The sequence below is a fragment of the Pongo abelii genome, chromosome 13 (assembly GCF_028885655.2).
Source record: "Pongo abelii isolate AG06213 chromosome 13, NHGRI_mPonAbe1-v2.0_pri, whole genome shotgun sequence".
NCBI lineage: Eukaryota > Metazoa > Chordata > Mammalia > Primates > Hominidae > Pongo > Pongo abelii.
Window position 1 is genome coordinate 25,736,814 of NC_071998.2, and position 21,117 is coordinate 25,757,930.

The 21,117-nt window shown below is 38.0% G+C and overlaps 1 long non-coding RNA gene across 1 annotated transcript in view; it reads right to left on the reverse strand.

Moving 5' to 3' along the window:
- Window positions 1-1,224: 1,224 nt before the first annotated feature.
- Window positions 1,225-21,117, reverse strand: part of LOC134759766 (uncharacterized) — a 93,218-nt gene continuing 73,325 nt past the window's right edge. Inside the window, exon 4 of the long non-coding RNA XR_010136494.1 lies at window positions 1,225-3,243. This is a non-coding gene — a long non-coding RNA (uncharacterized LOC134759766). The remainder of the gene's footprint in view (window positions 3,244-21,117) is intronic.

The window sequence follows — 21,117 nt, forward strand, 5'->3', positions numbered from 1 at the left end:
AGTCACTTGAACCCAGGCGGCAGAGGTTGTAGTGAGCTGAGATTGCACCATTGCACTCCAGCCTGGGCAACACAGCAAGACTCCATCTCAAAAAAAAAAATTGTACAGCCCCTTTTGCCACAACTGGATGCCTTAGAGTCTATGCTCTGATATGTAAAACACAATGCAGTGTGGGCTACGTTTTAGAGACCCCAGGGAGGGTAAGCATTGCTGCAAAATCCCTCATGGACCCATTGGCCTGGCAGTAGCAGACAGTCAGAGAGCTAGACTCAAGTTTTCTCAAACTTAATCTGACTTTCAGCTTTTCTGCCCCCAGGACAGGGAAGAGCCCCAAATTTAGGTCTATTAACCTGAAATCTGTCTGTTGGAGACAGGTAACATCTTTCTTTAAAACCAAACTATCTTAAGGCCAAGGTGGTTGTGGTTTTACTGGCTTGAGCACACCGCTGACTAGAAAAAAACTAGAAGGTGTCCAAAATCAGAAAGTTTCCCCATAAGCCTAATCTGCTGAGAGAACACACAAAAACAGCTATACTTTAGGTAAGGTTTATAGAGGACAGTTTCTGCATGATGTCCCCGTTATGGGCCTTGTGATGGTTAATACTTAGCGTCAATTTGATTGGATTGAAGGATACAAAGTATTGATTCTGGGTGTGTCTGTGAGGGTGTTGCCAACATTTGAGTCAGTGGGCTGGGGAAGGCAGACCCACCCTTAATCTGGTGGGCGCAATCTAATTAGCTGCCAGAGAATATAAAGCAGGCAGAAAAAGGTGAAAAGGCAAGACCGGCCTAACCTCCCAGCCCACGTCTTTCTTCCGTGCTGGTTACTTCCTGCCCTCAAACATCAGATTCCAAATTCTTCAGCTTTGAGACTCTGACTGGCTTTCCTTGCTCCTGAAGCTTGCATAGGGCCTATTGTGGGATCTTGTGATCATGTAAGTTAATACTTAATAAACTCCCGTTTATATATAGATATAGTGTATCTATCCTATCAGTTCTGTCCCTCTAGGGAACCCTGACTAATACAGGCCCTCTGAGGAATGGTATCCATATTTTAATCTAAAAGATGGTTAGGTATACAGGGCTTGTGTTTATGCAATGAGTGGATGTATGAATGAATGAGTGAATAAATGAATCCCCCCCTCTGCAGGATTCTTCTTCTCCCCAAGGGACCCTGTGTATTTTATCTATACTTTTCTCTTTTTTTTTTCTTTTTTTAAATTTAAATTTAAGTTTTAGATTCAGGGGGCACACACGCAGGTTTATTACAAGGGTATATTGCGTGACGCTGAAGTTTGGGCTTCTATTGATCCCATCACCCAGAGAGTGAACATAGCACCTGACAGGAAGGTTTTCAGCCCTTGGCCCCCTCCCTCTTGCTCTCCTTTTAGAGTCCTGTTGTCTATTGTTCCCATCTTTATATCCATTTCTATACAGGGCTTAGCTTCCATTTATAAGTGAGAATATGTGATAATTGGTTTCCTGTTTCTATGTTAATTTGCTTAGGATAATGGCCTCCAGCTGCAACCATGTTGCTGGAAAGGACATGATTTTATTTTATTTTTTATGCTGTGTAGTAATACATGGTATATATATACCACTTTTTTTTTTATCCAATCCATTGTTGATGGGCACCTGTGTTGTTTCCATGTCTTTGTTATTGTGAGTAGTGCTGTGATAAGCATGAGTGCAGGTGTCTTTTTGGTAGAATAATTTATTTTTCTTTGGGTATATACCCAATCATGGGATTGCTGGGTCTAATGGTAGTTATATTTTCAGTTCTTTGAGAAATCCTTAAACTTCTTTCCACAGGAGCTGAACTAATTTACATTTCCACCAACAGTATTATCCATACTTTCCTGATGGTATTTTCTATAGTTTACCTATACTTTCTGGCATTGTTATATACTGGAGAGCCATAAAAGGGCTCACAGTTCAACCAGGGAGGCAAAACAAGATCATAGTTTGTTACTGTAGAATACTACATGGAGAAATAGAGGTATGAAATAAGGTATCTCATCTCCTTGGGTGGCTTTTTAAAAAAAGTATTATATTGCAGAATTTATATTTGAAGAACTATTTGAAGACAAAGTTTAAAGACTACGATGATGATATGTTTTTCTAGAGAGCATTTTTTTTTTTTTTAACTTAATTCGGCTAAGGACTGGAGGAATATCTGTTTGGAATGATGTTAATTCGGTTTTAGGGACTGCGAGAGTTTGAGGCTGAGCATCTGTATTGCAAGGGACAGTCTACCTTTGTTTCACCATTACCCTTGGGATACAGCTGCTCCAACCCAATTTGTGAAAGCTTCTGAGCTCCCCACCTTCCCAGAGGGTTCCAAACTCCAACTCTTATCCCCTTAGACTTACAGTATGTTGAAAAGAACTGCCCAGACACTCCTCTTTTCAACGGCCTCTCCTGAGTCAACAAATGTGCCTAAGAATAAGCAACATGAAAATCACTTACATCCCAGAATTTCCATCTTCTGGACCTTGGCCTGATGATTCTTCAATACATTGTATTGGTGATGTCTTAAAGTAGATTTAAAAATTTTTTTTACTTTCTCTATGTACGAATATTAGTTCCAGTCATCCACTTTGCTATTACCAGAAGTGCAAACACTGATACGGCTTCTTTTTTGGAAGACCCAAGGTAAAAATAATTATCATAAAAAATGCTATTGCCATTGGTATTTTATAGACAAGATTCTGCTACTCAGCATGATTCTTTCTTGAACTCCGAATACTATCATTTTAGACTAGAGAGAAATATTACTGATCACTTTGTCTTGATCCTTGTTTTACTGAGGATGGGGAAAGGGAAGCGACTTATATAGGAGTGGATAGAGCTGGAATTATTACCAGATCTGAGTATAGTACCCCTCAGCTGCCCACACAATCCACCAATTTAATAAAATAAGGCACTACCGTAGAAACCATCAGTAGTAAGTACGTTGGGCAGAATGATTAAAGTTTTTATTTAAAACATTACCTGATATGAGAAAATACATACTTTCTAGAAACACTTTAATACTTCCGTGACCGCTGTTTTATAAAGATTTCTTCCTGGATTTTTTTTTTTTTTGTAGTTTTCCAAGAAATGTCTGCTTCCACAATCCAAAAGATAATCTTAGTGCATAGCCCTTTTAACATCAGTGAGAGCTGCTCCTCTACAAACTGTTTTCTTTGCAGGGGTTTTCTTTTGACAATGTTGCTGCTCTTCTTCATATTCTTCTTTTCTCTGAAAGTCAGTTGTCTTTGATTATTCTATATGAACCTCTTCCCTTCACTAGCAGCATTTCCTCTCACATCTTTCTTCATTGAAATTTAAATAAATTTCTCAGAACTATAGGGAAAGGGATCTTTATTCTCTAATAAAAACTTATTAAATCAAAATGATCCATTCAGCCAAATTTCAACAAAAGATAGGAAGAAGTTTCTAAACTAAATAAATATTATGATGTATAACTGATGTGTCATATGTATCAGAAATATAATTAAATTGCATGTTATTTACTGACTGCATCATTATATCTGCATAAGTGAAGATTACTCAGTTGCTTTTAACCACATTTGGTTTATAAACTCCCATGCCAAAAAATTTACTTCTATGCTTCAATTTCTGTAAAATGGTTAAAACCCCAGAGAAAGATGAAGATTATAAAGCTTACATATAGGATTATAGGATTATTTATTATAGCATAAATCTTGGTTTATGGTACTTCTGACTTCAAAGCTTTGCATAGATTACATAGGAATACTGCTGTTAATCATTCTCTCTGAGACCACTAGAGAAATGTCTTTTAGAATAGTATTTGTCCTAATTATTGTAAATCTTCTCTTATAAAAAGTAGAAACGAACATTATTGTAGTTTCTCATAGATTTGGTAAGTATATAAAATCAGATCAAAAGGAAAAAAATAGCAAACTCTTATGGCTATGGCATGACAGAACTGGAAAGTCCCTTGGAAACAATCAGGCTAATGCTATTAGTTTGATTTCCCCTTTTTGTAGATGGGTAAACCGTAAAGTTTCAGAGGACAGTGTGCCTTACTGCTGGTAATGCTCACTGTTCAAAGACTACCAGAAAGACTTGTAGTCAAAAGAATTCGGGTTACTTGATGTAAGAAGGAAGACTGATCCCATCAGCACATGTGGCATGTCTCAATAAGAGTGTGGTGAGAGGAGTCATTATATAATTTGGCTTCATGTTAGATGATTTGAGGGAAGATTTAAGGAGGCAGGTGTTTGCCATGAATTGCTTACTGTCAAGAAATGTAAGTAATTCTATGACTGAGGATCAATAGTTTTTGTACAGGAGGCAGAAGAAACAAAATAAGGGGGTGGAGCCAAGATGGCCGAATAGGAACAGCTCCAGTCTACAGCTCCCAGCGTGAGCGACGCAGAAGATGGGTGATTTCTGCATTTCCGACTGAGGTACCGGGCTCATCTCACTGGGGAGTGTTGGATAGTGGGTGCAGGACAGTGGGTGCAGCGCACCAAGCGTGAGCCAAAGCAGGGCGAGGCATTGGCTCACCTGGGAAGCGCAAGGGGTCAGGGAATTCCCTTTCCTAGTCATTGAAAAGGGTGACAGACGGCACCTGGAAAATCAGGTCACTCCCATCCTAATACTGTGTTTTTCCAATGGTCTTAGCAAACGGCACACCAGGAGATTATATCCCGCGCATGGCTCGGAGGGTCCTACACCCACAGAGCCTTGCTCATTGCTAGCACAGCAGTCTGAGATCAAACTGCAAGGTGGCAGCGAGGCTGGGGGAGGGGCACCCACCATTGCAGAGGCTTGAGTAGGTAAACAAAGTGGCCGGGAAGCTCGAACTGGGTGGAGCCCACCGCAGCTCAAGGAGGCCTGCCTGCCTCTGTAGACTCCACCTCTGGGGGCAGAGCACAGCCAAACAAAAGGTAGCAGAAACCTCTGCAGACTTAAATATCCCTGTCTGACAGCTTTGAAGAGAGTAGTTGTTCTCCCAGCATGCAGCTGGAGATCTGAGAATGGACAGACTGCCTCCTCAAGTGGGTCCCTGACCCCTGAGTAGCCTAACTGGGAGGCACCCCCCAGTAGGGGCAGACTGACACCTCACATGGCCGGGTACTCCTCTGAGACAAAACTTTTGGAGGAATGATCAGGCAGCAACATTTGCTGTTCAGCAATATCTGCTGTTCTGCAGCCTCTGCTGCTGATACCCAGGGAAACAGGGTCTGGAGTGGACCTCCAGCAAACTCCAACAGACCTGCAGCTGAGGGTCCTGACTGTTAGAAGAAAAACTAACAAACAGAAAGGACATCCACACCAAAACCCCATCTATACATCACCATCATCAAAGACCAAAGGTAGATAAAACCACAAAGATGGGGAAAAAAACAGAGCAGAAAAACTGGAAACTCTAAAAACCAGAGTGCCTCTCATCCAAAGGAACACAGCTCCTCACCAGCAACAGAACAAAGCTGGATGGAGAATGACTTTGACGAGTTGAGAGAAGAAGGCTTCAGATGATCAAACTACTCTGAGCTAAAGGAGGAAGTTCGAATCCATGGCAAAGAAGTTAAAAACCTTGAAAAAAAACTAGACGAATGGCTAACTAGAATAACCAATGCAGAGAAGTCCTTAAAGGACCTGATGGAGCTGAAAACCATGGCACGAAAACTACGTGACGAATGCACAAGCCTCAGTAGCTGATTTGATCAACTAGAAGAAAGGGTATCTGTGATGGAAGATGAAATGAATGAAATGAAGCGAGAAGAGAAGTTTAGAGAAAAAAGAATAAAAAGAAACGAATAAAGACTCCAAGAAATATGGGACTATGTGAAAAGACCAAATCTATGTCTGATTGGTGTACTTGAAGGTGACGGGGAGAAAGGAACCAAGTTGGAAAACACTCTGCAGGATATTATCCAGGAGAACTTCCCCAATCTAGCAAGGCAAGCCAACATTCAAATTCAGGAAATACAGGAATGCCACAAAGATACTCCATGAGAAGAGCAACTCCAAGACACATAATTGTCAGATTCACCAGAGTTGAAATGAAGGAAAAAATGTTAAGGGCAGCCAGAGAGAAAGGTCAAGTTACCCACAAAGGGAAGCCCATCAGACTAACAGCGGATCTCTCGGCAGAAACTCTACAAGCCAGAAGAGAATGGGGGCCAATATTCAACATTCTTAAAGGAAAGAATTTTCAATCCAGAATTTCATATCCAGCCAAACTAAGCTTCATAAGTGAAGGAGAAATAAAATACTTTACAGACAAGCAAATGCTGAGAGATTTTGTCACCAGGCCTGCCCTAAAAGAGCTCCTGAAGGAAGCACTAAACATGGAAAGGAACAACCAGTAATAGCCACTGCAAAAACATGCCAAATTGTAAAGACCATCGAGGCTAGGAAGAAACTGCATCAACTAACGAGCAAAATAACCAGCTAACATCATAATGATAGGATCAAATTCACACATAACAATATTAACCTTAAATGTAAATGGGCTAAATGCTCCAATTAAAAGACACAGACTGGCAAATTGGATAAAGAGTCAAGACCCATCAGTATGCTGTATTCAGGAAACCCATCTCATGTGCAGAGACACACACAGGCTCAAAATAAAGGGATGGAGGAAGATCTACCAAGCAAATGGAAAACAAAAAAAGGCAGGGGTTGCAATCCTAGTTTCTGATAAAACAGACTTTAAACCAAGAAAGATCCAAAGAGACAAAGAAGGCCATTACATAATGGTAAAGGGATCAATTCAACAAGAAGAGCTAACTATCCTAAATATATATGTACCCAATACAGGAGCACCCAGATTCATAAAGCAAGTCCTTAGAGAACTACAAAGAGACTTAGACTCCCAAACAATAATAATGGGAGACTTTAACACCCCACTGTCAACATTACACAGATCAACGAGACAGAAAGTTAACAAGGATACAAAGGAATTGAACTCAGCTCTGCACCAAGCGGAACTAATGGACATCTACAGAACTCTCCACCCCAAATCAACAGAATGTACATTCTTTTCAGCACCACACCACACCTATTTCAAAATTGACCAGATAGTTGGAAGCAAAGCAGTCCTCAGCAAATGCAAAAGAACAGAAATTATAACAAACTGTCTCTCAGATCACAGTGCAATCAAACTAGAACTCAGGATTAAGAAACTCACTCAAAACCACTCAACTACATGGAAAGTGAACAACCTGCTCCTGAATGACTACTGGGTACATAACGAAACGAAGGCAGAAATAAAGATGTTCTTTGAAACCAACAAGAACAAAGACACAACATACCAGAATCTCTGGGACACATTCAAAGCAGTATGTAAAGGGAAATTTATAGCACTAAATGCTCACAAGGGAAAGCAGGAAAGATCTAAAATTGACACCCTAACATCACAATTCAAAGAACTAGAGAAGCAAGAGCAAACACATTCAAAAGCTAGCAGAAGGCAAGAAATAACTAAGATCAGACCAGAACTGAAGGAAATAGAGACACAAAAAACCCTTCAAAAAATCAATGAATCAAGGAGCTGGTTTTTTGAAAAGATCAACAAAATTGATAGACCACTAGCAAGATTAACAAGGAAGAAAAGAGAGAAGAATAAAATAGATGCAATAAAAAATGATAAAAGAGATCACCAGCGATCCCACAGAAATACAAACTACCATCAGAGAATATTAAAAACACCTCTCTGCAAATAAACTAGAAAATCTAGAAGAAAGGGATAAATTCCTCGACACATAACCCTCCCAATACTAAACCAGGAAGAAGTTGAATCCCTGAATAGACCAATAACAGGCTCTGAAATTGAGGCAATAATTAATAGTTTACCAACCAAAAAAAGTCCAGGACCAGACGGATTCACAGCCGAATTCTACCAGAGGTACAAGGAGGAACTGGTACCATTCCTTCTGAAACTATTCCAATCAATAGAAAAAGAGAGAATCCTCTCTAACTCATTTTATGAGGCCAGCATCATCCTGATACCAAAGCCTGGTAGAGACACAACGAAAAAGAGAATTTTAGACCAATATCCCTGATGAACATTGATGCAAAAATCCTCAATAAAATACTGGCAAACCGAATCCAGCAGCACATCAAAAAGCTTATCCACCATGATCAAGTGGGCTTCATCCCTGGGATGCAAGGCTGGTTCAACATACGAAAATCAATAAATGTAATCCAGCATATAAACAGAACCAATGACAAAAACCACATGATTATCTCAATAGATGCAGAAAAGGCCTTTGATAAAATTCAACAGCCCTTCATGCTAAAAACTCTCAATAAATTAGGTATTGATGGGACGTATCTCAAAATAATAAGAGCTATCTATGACAAACCCACAGCCAATATCATACTGAATGGGCAAAAACTGGAAGCATTCCCTTTGAAAATGGGCACAAGACAGGGATGCCCTCTCTCACCACTCCTATTCAACATTGTGTTGGAAGTTCTGGCCAGGGCAATTAGGCAGGAGAAGGAAATAAAGGGTATTTAGTTAGGAAAAGAGGAAGTCAAATTGTCCCTATTTGCAGATGACATGATTGTATATCTAGAAAACCCCATCATCTCAGCCCAAAATCTCCTTAAGCTGATAGGCGACTTCAGCAAAGTCTCAGGATATAAAATCAATGTGCAAAAATCACAAGCATTCTTATACACCAATAACAGACAGAGAGCCAAATCATGAGTGAACTCCCATTCATAATTGCTTCAAAGAGAATAAAATACCTAGGAATCCAACTTGCAAGGGACGTGAAGGACCTCTTCAAGGAGAACTACAATCCACTGCTCAATGAAATAAAAGAGGATACAAACAAATGGAAGAACATTCCTTGCTCATGGGTAGGAAGAATCAATATCATGAAAATGGCCAGACTGCCGAAGGTAATTTATAGATTCAATGCCATCCCCATCAAGCTACCAATGACTTTCTTCACAGAATTGGAAAAAACTACTTTAAAGTTCATATGGAACCAAAAAAGAGCCCGCATTGCCAAGACAATCCTAAGCCAAAAGAACAAAGCTGGAGGCATCACACTACCTGACTTCAAACTATACTGCAAGGCTATAGTAACCAAAACAGCATGGTACTGGTACCAAAACAGAGATACAGACCAATGGAACAGAACAGAGCCCTCAAAAATAATTCTGCATATCTACAACCATCTGATCTTTGACAAACCTGAGAAAAACAAGCAATGGGGAAAGGATTCCCTATTCAATAAATGGTGCTGGGAAAACTGGCTAGCCATATGTAGAAAGCTGAAACTGGATCCCTTCCTTATGTCTTATACAAAAATTAATTCCAGATGGATTAAAGACTCAAATGTTAGACTAAAACCATAAAAACCCTAGAAGAAAACCTAGGCAATACCATTCAGGACATAGGCATGGGCAAGGACTTCATGTCTAAAACACCAAAAGCGATGACAACAAAAGCCAAAATTCACAAATGGGATCTAATGAAACTAAAGAACTTCTGCACAGCAAAAGAAACTATCATCAGATTGAACAGGCAACCTACAAAATGGGAGAAAATTTTTGCAATCTACTTATCTGACAAAGGGCTAATATCCAGAATCTACAATGAACTCCAACAAATTGACAAGAAAAAAACAAACAACCCCATCAAAAAGTGGGCGAAGGATATGAACAGATACTTCTCAAAAGAAGACATTTAAGCAGCCAACAGACACATGAAAAAATGCTCATCATCACTGGCCATCAGAGAAATGCAAATGAAAATCACAATGAGATACCATCTCACACCAGTTAGAATGGTGATCATTAAAAAGTCAGGAAACAACAGGTGCTGGAGAGGATGTGGAGAAATAGGAACACTTTTATACTGTTGGTGGGACTGTACAGTAGTTCAACCATTGTGGAAGTCAGTGTGGCGATTCCTCAGGGATCTAGAACTAGAAATACCATTTGACCCCGCCATCCCATTACTGGGTATATACCCAAAGGATTAGAAATCATGCTGCTATAAAGACACATGCACCTGTATGTTTATTGTGGCAGTATTCACAATAGCAAAGACTTGGAACCAACCTAAATGTCCAACAATGATAGACTGGATTAAGAAAATGTGGCACATACACACCATGGAATACTATGCAGCCATAAAAAATGATGAGTTCGTGTCCTTTGTAGGGACATGGATGAAGCTGGAAACCATCATTCTCAGCAAACTGTTGCAAGGACAAAAAAACCAAACACCACATGTTCTCACTCATAGGTGGGAATTGAACAATGAGAACACATGGACACAGGAAGGGGAACATCACACACCGGGGCCTGTTTTGGGGTGGGGGTAGTGGGGAGGGATAGCATTAGGAGATATACCTAATGTTAAAGGACGAGTTAATGGGTGCAGCACACCAACATGGCACATGTATACATATGTAACAAACCTGCACGTTGTGCACATGTACCCTAAAGCTTGAAGTATAATAATAAAAAGAAAAAGAAACAAAATGGGGCTAAAGCTGTAATTGCCAAGAATCAGGCACTTGTGATTGTTGGAAGAAGGTGTTCATGAATTCCTATCATTTCTGTATGTCCAAATAGTCTCAGAAATAAATTCTTAACATTATTATTTCGGTCAGAAATAAATTCTATTAACTTATTGGTGTACTTATTTTTTCTATATACATTGGTTTTTAAAACATTTATTATTGATAAATGATCATGTACATATTTTTTGGATACATGTAATTAATGCATTCACATAATTTGTAAAGATCAAATATTCAAATAATTTGAATATTCATGATCTTGAATATTTATCTTTATGCTAAAAGCATGTGAATAATTCTCTTCTAGCTATTTTGAAATATATAATAGATTATTTTAAACTGTAGTCACCCTGCTGATCTATCAAATATAGGTCTTATTTTTTCTATCAAACTTTATATTTGTACCATTAATCACATTCTCTTCATCCCCCACCTCACTCCCCTTCCCAGCCTCTGGTAACCACAAATCTACTCTCCTTCTTCATGAGATCCTCCTTATTATCATGAGCAGGAAAAGTAGGAGTGAAAATGTGGGTGCCAAGGCAGAGGTGCCTCTGGTTGTAGGGTTTTAGGGGTAAGGCCAGTGATGGGGTGAAAGCCACAATGGGAATTTGGAGACCCTGTGAAATTAGGGTAGAAATAAAGGGGGAACGAAGGAGAAGAAGACAGAGACAAGATCCACTTTCATCAATAATCTGAATGGGATGTTCTGGATAACTTGCTGCAGCTTCTATATCATCACTGGCTGCTTCACCTTGCACTTTCATGTTATAGAGACAATTCATGAATCAAATATCTGCTACCTTCAAACATTTCAGAATACAAGGAATTAAAAGAAAATGTCTGCAAATGTCAAGACATAAAGAGTACATGTACATAATATGGAGTAATTGGAAAGATGCTGATCCTTTCATCAGGATTGTAAAGAAGCTGGATGACAGTAAAGAATACCTTCCAAATTTTAACTGAAATAAATTTTCTAACCTGATAAGCTATTAATCAAGCATGAGGAAAGAATACAAATATTTTAAGAGAGAACATCTCAAAAATGTTATGTCCTATGCACTTTGTTTTAGCAAGCCACTGCTTACGTGTGCCTACAAAAACTAGGAAGAAAGAAAATGACAAGGTAAATGAAAATATTGGATCTAGAAAATTGGGTTCCAAGACAGAAGAGCAGAAAACCAAAGTTCTTGTATGACAGCTGGTAAGCAGGACTAAGAAACAAAACGCCCCCTATTGGACTAGTAGGAAGGAGTGCCATAGGAGGGAGGCCACCAGAATGAGATGCAAATGGTTATTCGGTGGTTATGGCCATGTATTAAACAGGCTTGAGAGACTATAAGTAACAAGCATATGAGTTTTAAAAAAAAAGTTATTCGTTGTAGGTAAATTCAAATGTACAGGAAAGAAAACATAATTAAAGAATATAAATTGGCACAATAGTGAACAACAGTTACAAAGTCATAATAATATAAATACTGAACATTGATTTAACCAAAATTATACAATTATGAAATGATGGTTGGATCAAAGTGGGAGTTATTGTGAAAGCCAAATAATCATCCATAATAAGAAGTAAATTAAATATATAAAATTAATAAGCTAGGAAGTATTGATGAAAACATTATTTACAAATATCAAAGCCAATAAATAGTGAAATAGCTAAAGGATTAATTGCTACTTCTGAGAGGTAAGACTTGTGGAAGAAGAATGTAGGAAAAACAGAGCTCTGGTTCATTTTTTTTCTGTAAGAATTTAGGACTATTTTACTCCTAAAATAATGTTCAAGTCTTATTCTGAAAATATAAAATTAACTAAAAAGTTGCAAATGACTCTCCCACAAGTGTGTTATGGGACCTTGTTTTAAAATTTGCAAGTAAGCATAACACAGATTCTAGTTTAAAAAACAAATTTTATAAGTACTTCTGGTTCTGAACAGGATGGAGAAGACACACTTCTTCCTATTCTGCCTGCCAGATAAGGTAAAACCCTGGTCCAGAAAATCAAGATTCATAAAATAAAAGAACAATAGATAGCACCTTGTAAAAATTAAAAGTTAAAATGTTAAACTTCATGCAAAGTTTTTCTATGTGAAGAACTTTGTGAAGGGGATTAAAAGCCAACCTACAGATTAGGAAAAACATTTACGAGCCACATTTCTGAGTTCTCGTATCTAAATATGTAAAGAACTTTCAAACTCAACAGTAAACTACCAAACAATCTGTATTAGTCCATTCTCACATTGCTATAAAGAACTACCTGAGACTGGGTAATTTATGAAGAAAAGAGGTTTAATTGACTCACAGTTCCACAGGCTGTACAGGAAGCATGACTGGCAGGCCTCAGGAAACTTACAGTGGAAGGTTGAAGGAGAAGCAAGCACCTTTTTCACGTGGCAGAGAGGGGAGAGAGAGCAAAGGGGGAAGTCCTACACACTTTCAAACAACTAGATCTCATGAGAACTCACTGTCATGAGAACAGCAAGGGGGAAATCTGCCCTGATGATCCAATCACCTCCCACCAGCTCCCTTCTCCAACATTGGAGATTACAATTCAACATGAGATTTGGGTGGGGACACAGAGAATTGCTACAGGAATCTATACATGATAACATGGCATAGAAATACACATACACATTGTGCCATGTCAATTTACTGATATTACTGTTCTATATTTATGGAAGATATAATCTTTGGGGGAAACTGGGTAAAGGATCTCTCTGTACTGGCTTTGCATTTTCTTATGATCTTAATGTAATTAATAATGATCTTATAATCTAAAATTATTTCAAAATAAAAAAGAGAATCTGACCCATAGTTGGTGAGAACAACATCTTGATCATAAAGACTCTTTGGAGTTGGGTAGAGACATCTTTAATGCCTCCTCTATCATCTATTAGTTATCACCTTGTAAAAATTGCCTTATTCTCCTGAGCTTCAATGTCGTTATATGTACAACAGCAATGGTACTATTACCTTAGTGGACTAAGCAAAACATCGAATAGAATTAAATAGCAGTGTGTGAAAATGTCTGTCAAATGACAGGGCTTTAATACATGTTAGTATCTTTAGATGAGTGTTGTTAATTATATGCCGTTAATTCTTCTAGGAGGATTCAAAGGATTGTAATTTTTCTGCAGCTTCAAAAAAACAAACAAAAAAAGTGAAATACATGGCAATTTATCCTGAAACCTTATAGGTTATTTTAATTTAAAATAGATTTAAATTTTCTAATCTGGAGCTTTTGGAATATCAAGTCAATACTGGCAAATAGCTAATATTACCAATTCTTAAAATGTAGTCAAATAATTTTTGCGTGTTATTTAAGCTTAGGGAACAAACCACAAACACAGAGTATATTTTTCCTCTCCCTTGATTTTAAGGGAGTTATCAAGAAATAGTACCTACCCTGGTTAATAAGGTTTTGCTTTTTCCTTTTATGCTCCTATTCTGGAGTATATGTCTGTCCCTTATAACTCTCAAGTAGAAAGTATCAAGGATAATCTCTCTGTCTCATGCTTCACCTCAACTCTTTCCTTGAAAAATTTTCACAAGGTTTGTATTTACAAAAGGTATTTATAAAGATTATTTGGGGTTGCATGAAAGAATACAATTCTAGGAGAATAACAAAGCAAAATATATAGATGAAATAAGATTAGAAATTAATACTTCTATCATTGCTTTCAAATAAAATATTCATGTATGTTAAATTTATGAATAAAATCATACACATTTTCCAGACGCTTTAGTTTTACCTCTCAATGTGTCTTATAAGAATGAAATATGGAAAAGAATTTTAGATTTCAGAAGACAAATTGCCTAAAGGAAAATGATATTCAGAGATTAAGTACTACAAATTGCATTCGTTACAAAATAAAGTCTCTTTCTTTTATTCTATAATCAATGAATTGTATTAGTTCATTTTCACTCTGCTGTAAAGATCCTGCCTGAGACTGGGTAATTTATGAACTAAAAAACTTTAATTGACTCACAGTTCTGCATGGCTGGAGAAGCCTCAGGAAACTTACAATTATGGCAGATGGTGAAGGGGAAGCAAGGCACGTCTTACATGGTGGCAGGAGAGAGACGGAGAGCGTGAGTGAAGGGGAAGTGGCACACTTTTAAACTATCAGATCTCGTGAGAACTCACTCACTATCTTGAGAACAGCATGGGGCAAACTACCTCCATAATCTAATTGCCTCCCACCGTGTCCCCCTTGACATGTGGAGATTACAATTCAAGATGAGATTTGGGTGGGGACATAGAGCCAAACCATAACAGGAATGTTCTGTGGGCACAAGTGTCAGTTGCAGGGCTCTGAGGCCTCTGAGGAAAGACTTGGGAGTACTCACTAGAAAGTAAAAGTGGGGAGACACCTGTACTATTCTTCCAAAGTCAGAAATGCTGGATGAAATACACAACAGGAAACATTAATGTAAAGTCAACCTCACAATGAAGAAAGAGAAATCCTGTTTCCAGACACTGAGAGGAACTCAAGCCACAGCAACAAGCTTAGGCTAAACCCTGATGGATGGTGGGACTGTGGAAGAATGCTGAAGATTTAGGAAAGGTAGATATTGAACTGCTTCAAAGAGTATCTCCCATGGGGGAGAAAAATTTCCCACTAAAGATGACCTTTTTGTCAAAAAGTATCAGTTTCTTGAGGAAACAAGTCACCCTGAGAAAGTCCATAGAGGTAACAAGTGGATGTTTAAACAGCCTAGGAAATTCCAACAATGAGCAATCTGTAAAAGACTTTAACAAAAGTTGTTTAAAGAATAATGAGATGAAAAAGAATAGAAACTGTAAGGTTGCAAAAAGGGAAAGTTTACATGAAAAGAACAAAGCAGAGGCCGGGTGCGGTGGCTCACGCCTATAATCCCAGCACTTTGGGAGGCCAAAAGGGCAGATCACGAGGTCAGGTGTTCAAGACCAGCCTGGCCAATATGGTGAAACCCTGTCTCTACTAAAAATACAAAAATTAGCCGGGTGTGGTGGTGGGAGCCTGTAATCCCAGCTACTTGGGAGGCTGAGGCAGGAGAATTGCTTGAACCCAGGAGGCGGAGTTTGCAGTGAGCCGAGATCACACCACTGCACTCCAGCCTGGGTGACAGAGCAAGACTCTGTCTCAACAACAACAACAACAACAACAACAACAACAAAAGAACCAAGCAGAAATTGTAGAAATAAATAAATGAACATGACATTAAATTTAAAAGTAACAACAACAACAATAATACATTTGAGAGTTTAAAAGCAAGATGGAACCAAAATATAGATGCTACTAGTAGGAATAATGTGGGGAGGAGTCTAAAATAAGTCCTAATATAGTCACAATTAAACATAAATAAACAATAGAAAACAAGCTCAATTACTATCATTTGGGTAACAGGACATGTTGTGTATTTATACAACAGAATACTATTGAGCAGTTAAAAATGATTAAGATCATTAAGTAGCAAATATAGATAGATTTCAAAAGCACCATATTAAGAATGAAAGCAAGTTGTAATATAATGCATATTGCCTGATACCATTCATGTTATTTTGATAAACCAATAATATAATACAGTAAGCCTGGGGATATATAATAAGTAGTTAAAACATAAAATCATGGAGTGAAAGAATACATTCAAACATCGGGTTAACAGTTGCTTTTGGAAAGAGAATGAAGAAAAATCAAACTTGGCCTATTTTCAATAGGGACTCTAACTGTATCTGCAATGTTTTATTTATTTATTTTAAAAAACAAAAGCAAAAACAATACCGTGTTTATACTCCTAGAATATAGGTATAGGTGTTTGTTATGGTACTTTCTGTACTTTTTGATATGTTTAAATTTTTTCAAAATTAAAAATAGGGAGAAAAATAAAAGAGATGAAAAACTGAACAAATTTCAGCTGAACGTGGGTTTACCAAATCTAATATTCTCTTTGCTTCCCTCAATATGGAAGTGACTCTCTTTTCAATGAGAGCAACATTCTTTGAAGTAGAGTGTGGTGGCCATATACAGAAATAAAAATTCCAAGCTAATCGAGGCAACCCAAAGATATGGGAAGAAGAGATTATCCTTTGAATGTAATCTTTCTCTGTCTGTACTTGTCCTATCACCACCATCTCCCACTTTTGTTAGACTTATTTAGAAACATTTTTCAACGTAAACAGATGTACAAGTGAAATAAAAAGAGAAATGGTAACATCTCAGAGGCAGAGTATTCATTTGAAGTAACTCTTTTAATTCTCATATAGTAAAGAAGTTGCTTTCACTTAGCTTTTTGTTTTATGGTTCAAGGTGGTATATGAAAAGTAGTGAAAACCAGATCAACTGCATAGAACTTTATGGATTCTGACAAGAATGGAATGAATCTATTTTAAGGATTTATCATTATTCCATATCGATGGGGGAAAAACTTCAAAATTCAATGACAAAAGAATAGTGTGACACACAGGAAGTATGTATCTATAGGAAGAGAAAATAGAGAATTTGTAATTAAATCATTTTAGTCAATTAATAATTTAAGAGACAAGTTTAACACATCCTTTGCCTTTGATGTGAACTAAGGTTTAACATATTAATTGCCCCAATCTGATGTGAGATAATGCAAATTTAATCCTGCAACTGCTCTTTCCTATTTATTTTCATTGATGAGTCTTTCATGGTTCTCCAGCATGAGATGTTTCTTTTTAAAATATTTATGATTGTGCTAAATATGTGTAGATTCCTTCAAAAAAAAATCTCATTTTTCAAAGCAAATTAAAAGTTAGAATAGGCCTCATTAAAATTCAGGAATAAAACTTGTCATTAAACGGAAGTAATTTGTGTGTTGAATACTAAAGGAACTGGCAGTTCTAGGCCGATGACACCGAGCCCAGGCTAAAGCAGAGTAACAAGCCTTTAGTGAGTGAAACACGAGTTAAAGGGAATTCTAAAAAGCCACAGTCAACTCTATTTGCATATACAAGTAATAGAATTAGGTTTTTTTTAAATCATCTTTTGAAATACAGGTTGTTTCAGTGCATGTGAAAGAAGGAAAAGTGCTTGGGGTTTAGAATGAGGAATAAAAGAGTATATATAACAAAAAGAGATAATCTGAATATATGTTCACGGGATAATGTTTCCATTTCATTCAGAAATGGCTGTTGCATAGTGCAGGTATTCTAAGTGGAATAAAATTATAAAGAATGACCCCTTCTCTGGACTTAGGCTTAGGGGAGCCAGAAGTGAAATACTGAAGGCCTTTTAATGTTCTTGTCCAATGCCTGGAAAAATGATCTACAGGACTATCTTGAACAGGCAGAATTTAATTACTCATTGGATTTCAAGAAATTTACATATAAAATCTCCTTCTTTCTTATGCTACTCTTACAACACCTATCCTTTTTAAAATGAGGTTAAGGAAGGTCCTGAGATACTATCCATGCATTCTTCATTCCTACAATCCCCATATCTTTGCTGCAAAAACTTTAAGTCATTGAAATACTAGAAAGAGGATCTATGGCCTTAACTTTGCACGTGTCAATATGAATGGTGGGTGGAGGAACTGCAGCTTGGATATAAAAATGCTAAGATATTAACAGAAACCAGCTCTAAGGAGGGGATGTGGAAGGATGTCTCATCTTGGGATATCAAATATATTAAATTTACTATCTGACTGAGAAGAAATTGTCCAGAAGATACATGTTAGATGTAAACATTTTATATTTAGCTAGAATTTTTACCACACATTCTGTCCCTAATTCCCCAGGTCTCATTGCTGGTGAACTGGGCTGGAAGGCAGGTCCAGCTCCAAGGCCTGATAGCTGCTTCATGCTTCTTTCTCTGGACTCTTCTGACCTTGACATTTCAGGAGATGTGATACCTTCTGCACATAGGCTACCACCAACTGCTGCTGGATCTTAAGGAGAAACCAGTTCCAGCTAGAGGGGGGAGCGCAGAGCTCCTTCTTGCTTTCCTCAGAATGCTCCACCCTTAGTCAGAGGTAGGACAAGTGAGAGTCAACTACTAATGCACAAAGACTCTCATCCTTAAGTCAGGGTGAAAAGGTAGGGAAAGACCAACATTAGTCTTCATTTCACAGATAATTACGGAAGCACTATACGTGCTAGGCACTGTTGTCAATACAAGCATTAAGGTTTCCACCATTCAGGAAATTGCAATCTGGCAAAGTTTAGAGAACATTGAAGATCAATACTTTTGATCTTTTATTTGAGGAAAATAAACCTTTTCCTTAACCAAGTTCTTAACCAATTGAGAAAGACAAAGTTAACAGGAAGGTAAGATCAAAATATCAGCTTTGGTATGATAGAGATGTTGACAAATGCAGCTTAGATATGAGGCAAGAACAGAATTTCTAATAATGCACTCAAGGTTAGATAGATGTAACCTCCAAGTCATAACCTCCCCTGCTTGCCACATTTGTAGAAGAGCAGATGTCAGACTATGCTTCCTGAAGAGTCAATTCCCAAGAGGAGTCAATTCTCAGGAAGCTATGTATATCCAGATAATTAGTCTAGTTTTACCAACCAGGTTAATTCCTTCTCTTTCCATGGAAGAATGTGTTATTAAGAGACAGTTTTCTAACATCATCTTCTAGATTTTATCTCTCATGGTCTCCCAAGTAAAAGATAGGCAATCAATGAGTTTTGGGTCTGCCAAAATAATTTTATTGCTAACATCTTTTTTGCCAACTTTTTCTGGTTTGTGAAATCTCACCAGGTGGTGCTCTCCCTCAGACCAACATCTAACCCAGGACTTGAGGCCATGATTGTCCTTCATGGCTTCCATTTAATATGCTTTGTCTTTAGTATTATCCTAATTCCATGAACTTTTTGGGCATGGTCCCAATTCTGTCACTCCACCTTCAATCATAATCTTTCACGACAATTCACTCAGGAAGATCTGAGTATTTTTCACTGCTAATCATGTGGATTCCTCTTCTGTGGCTTTAAAGGAGGGTGTCTTGGTGGTTTCTTGCATACTGTCCCCCTCTGCAGGAGTCATCCCAATCTGCTCTTCAACATCTTTCCTTTCTTCCTTGCTGGATTTTGTTCAGTGCTAGGCACTCGTTCTGATATAGTCAAAATTAAAACAATTAAATAGTCCTCTGCTTAAACATTGCTTCCAAAACATGTCTGCATGTTGTCACCACCTGGGAAGCCTTAAAAACACTAAGGCCAGATCGCACTCCCAGAGATTCTGGTTTATTTGTTCCGGGGTGTAGTTTCCCAGTAATTATAGTATCACCCATGTTTGAGAACCACTGAACTAAAATACATCCCCCTTTTCTATACTTTTTAAAAGAGCATTATGGCCCTTTAAAATTTTATGTTCATCTGTTCTGACCTTGAAGTTCTGATATCTTCCCTGTCTAGTCTGTTTGCTAACATCGCAAGCATCCTCTTAAGACTCTCTCTTGCTTCTCCTTAACCAGTATGTTGCTCTTTGATTTTAATTCTTCAGTTGTTCTCATTATAATAGGAAGACTAAATAAGTTGACATATTTTCTTTATAGTAGGGATCCTCTGTCTTTTTATTTGACTATTAACAAAATCTACAGCTCTTCTCTGGGTGAAGCCTAAGCTGGATCTTAAATTAAAGCCACCTTCTGACCAAATGTCAGGGTGACTCTTGGGCCTATGAGAAAGTTTTATGAATTTAAGATTAGTTGCTTCATGTTTTTCTTCTGATAACTGACTAAAAAATAGAATTCAGGATTAGGGATCAATCCCTAACTCTCTACCTAGATATGGCACTAACATTAAATCTAGAACCTCATTCATGCCCTGTAGAACTCAGCTGCACAACAGATCTGCCTGTGAAACAGTAAAATAAAAGAATGTTGCCCATCCACTGGCACTTGAGGAGGGTTCATCCACCACAGTATTGCATTCAACATGAGGTCCAATCATATTTGTGGAGTTTAAGGTCAGCCTGTAGCAGCTTCTGTCTAAGGCTTGCATGGCAGATCTCTGGATATGTTGCTATGGCCGGGTGCCTACAGATCATTATTTATTTATTTTTATTAATTTTTTTGGTCAGACTCTTGCTCTATTGCTCAGGCTGGAGTGCATTGGTGCTATCTTGGCTCACTGCAACCTCTGCCTCCTGGGTACAAGTAATTCTTGAGCGTCAGCCTCCCAAGTAGCTGGGATTACAGGTGCACGCCACTATGCCTGGCTAATTTTTGTATTTTTTGTAGAGACAGGGTTTCACCATGTTGGCCAGGCTGGTCTCGAACTCCTGACTTCAAGTGATCCTCCCACCTTGGCCTCCCACAGTGCTAGGATTACAGCATGAGCCACCATGCCTGGCCCAAGTTATGTGGTAAAATATAAGCTTCTAAAACCAAAGTTATAGAAACATGCTTCTCTTGGGCCACAGTAGGTGCCTTAATCTCCAGGTATTATTTTTAGTGCCAAAGTTTCACTCTTTGTTTATCTCTCATGGTCCTTGAACTAGAACATTAGAAGGACCATATCTAATAGCCCCTTTCTTCATTCCATTAGAGATTGAGGAATATGAAGAATGAGATCAAAGTGCCAACTTCATACTAATAGGGCTTTTGGAGAATGTGACTAAGTT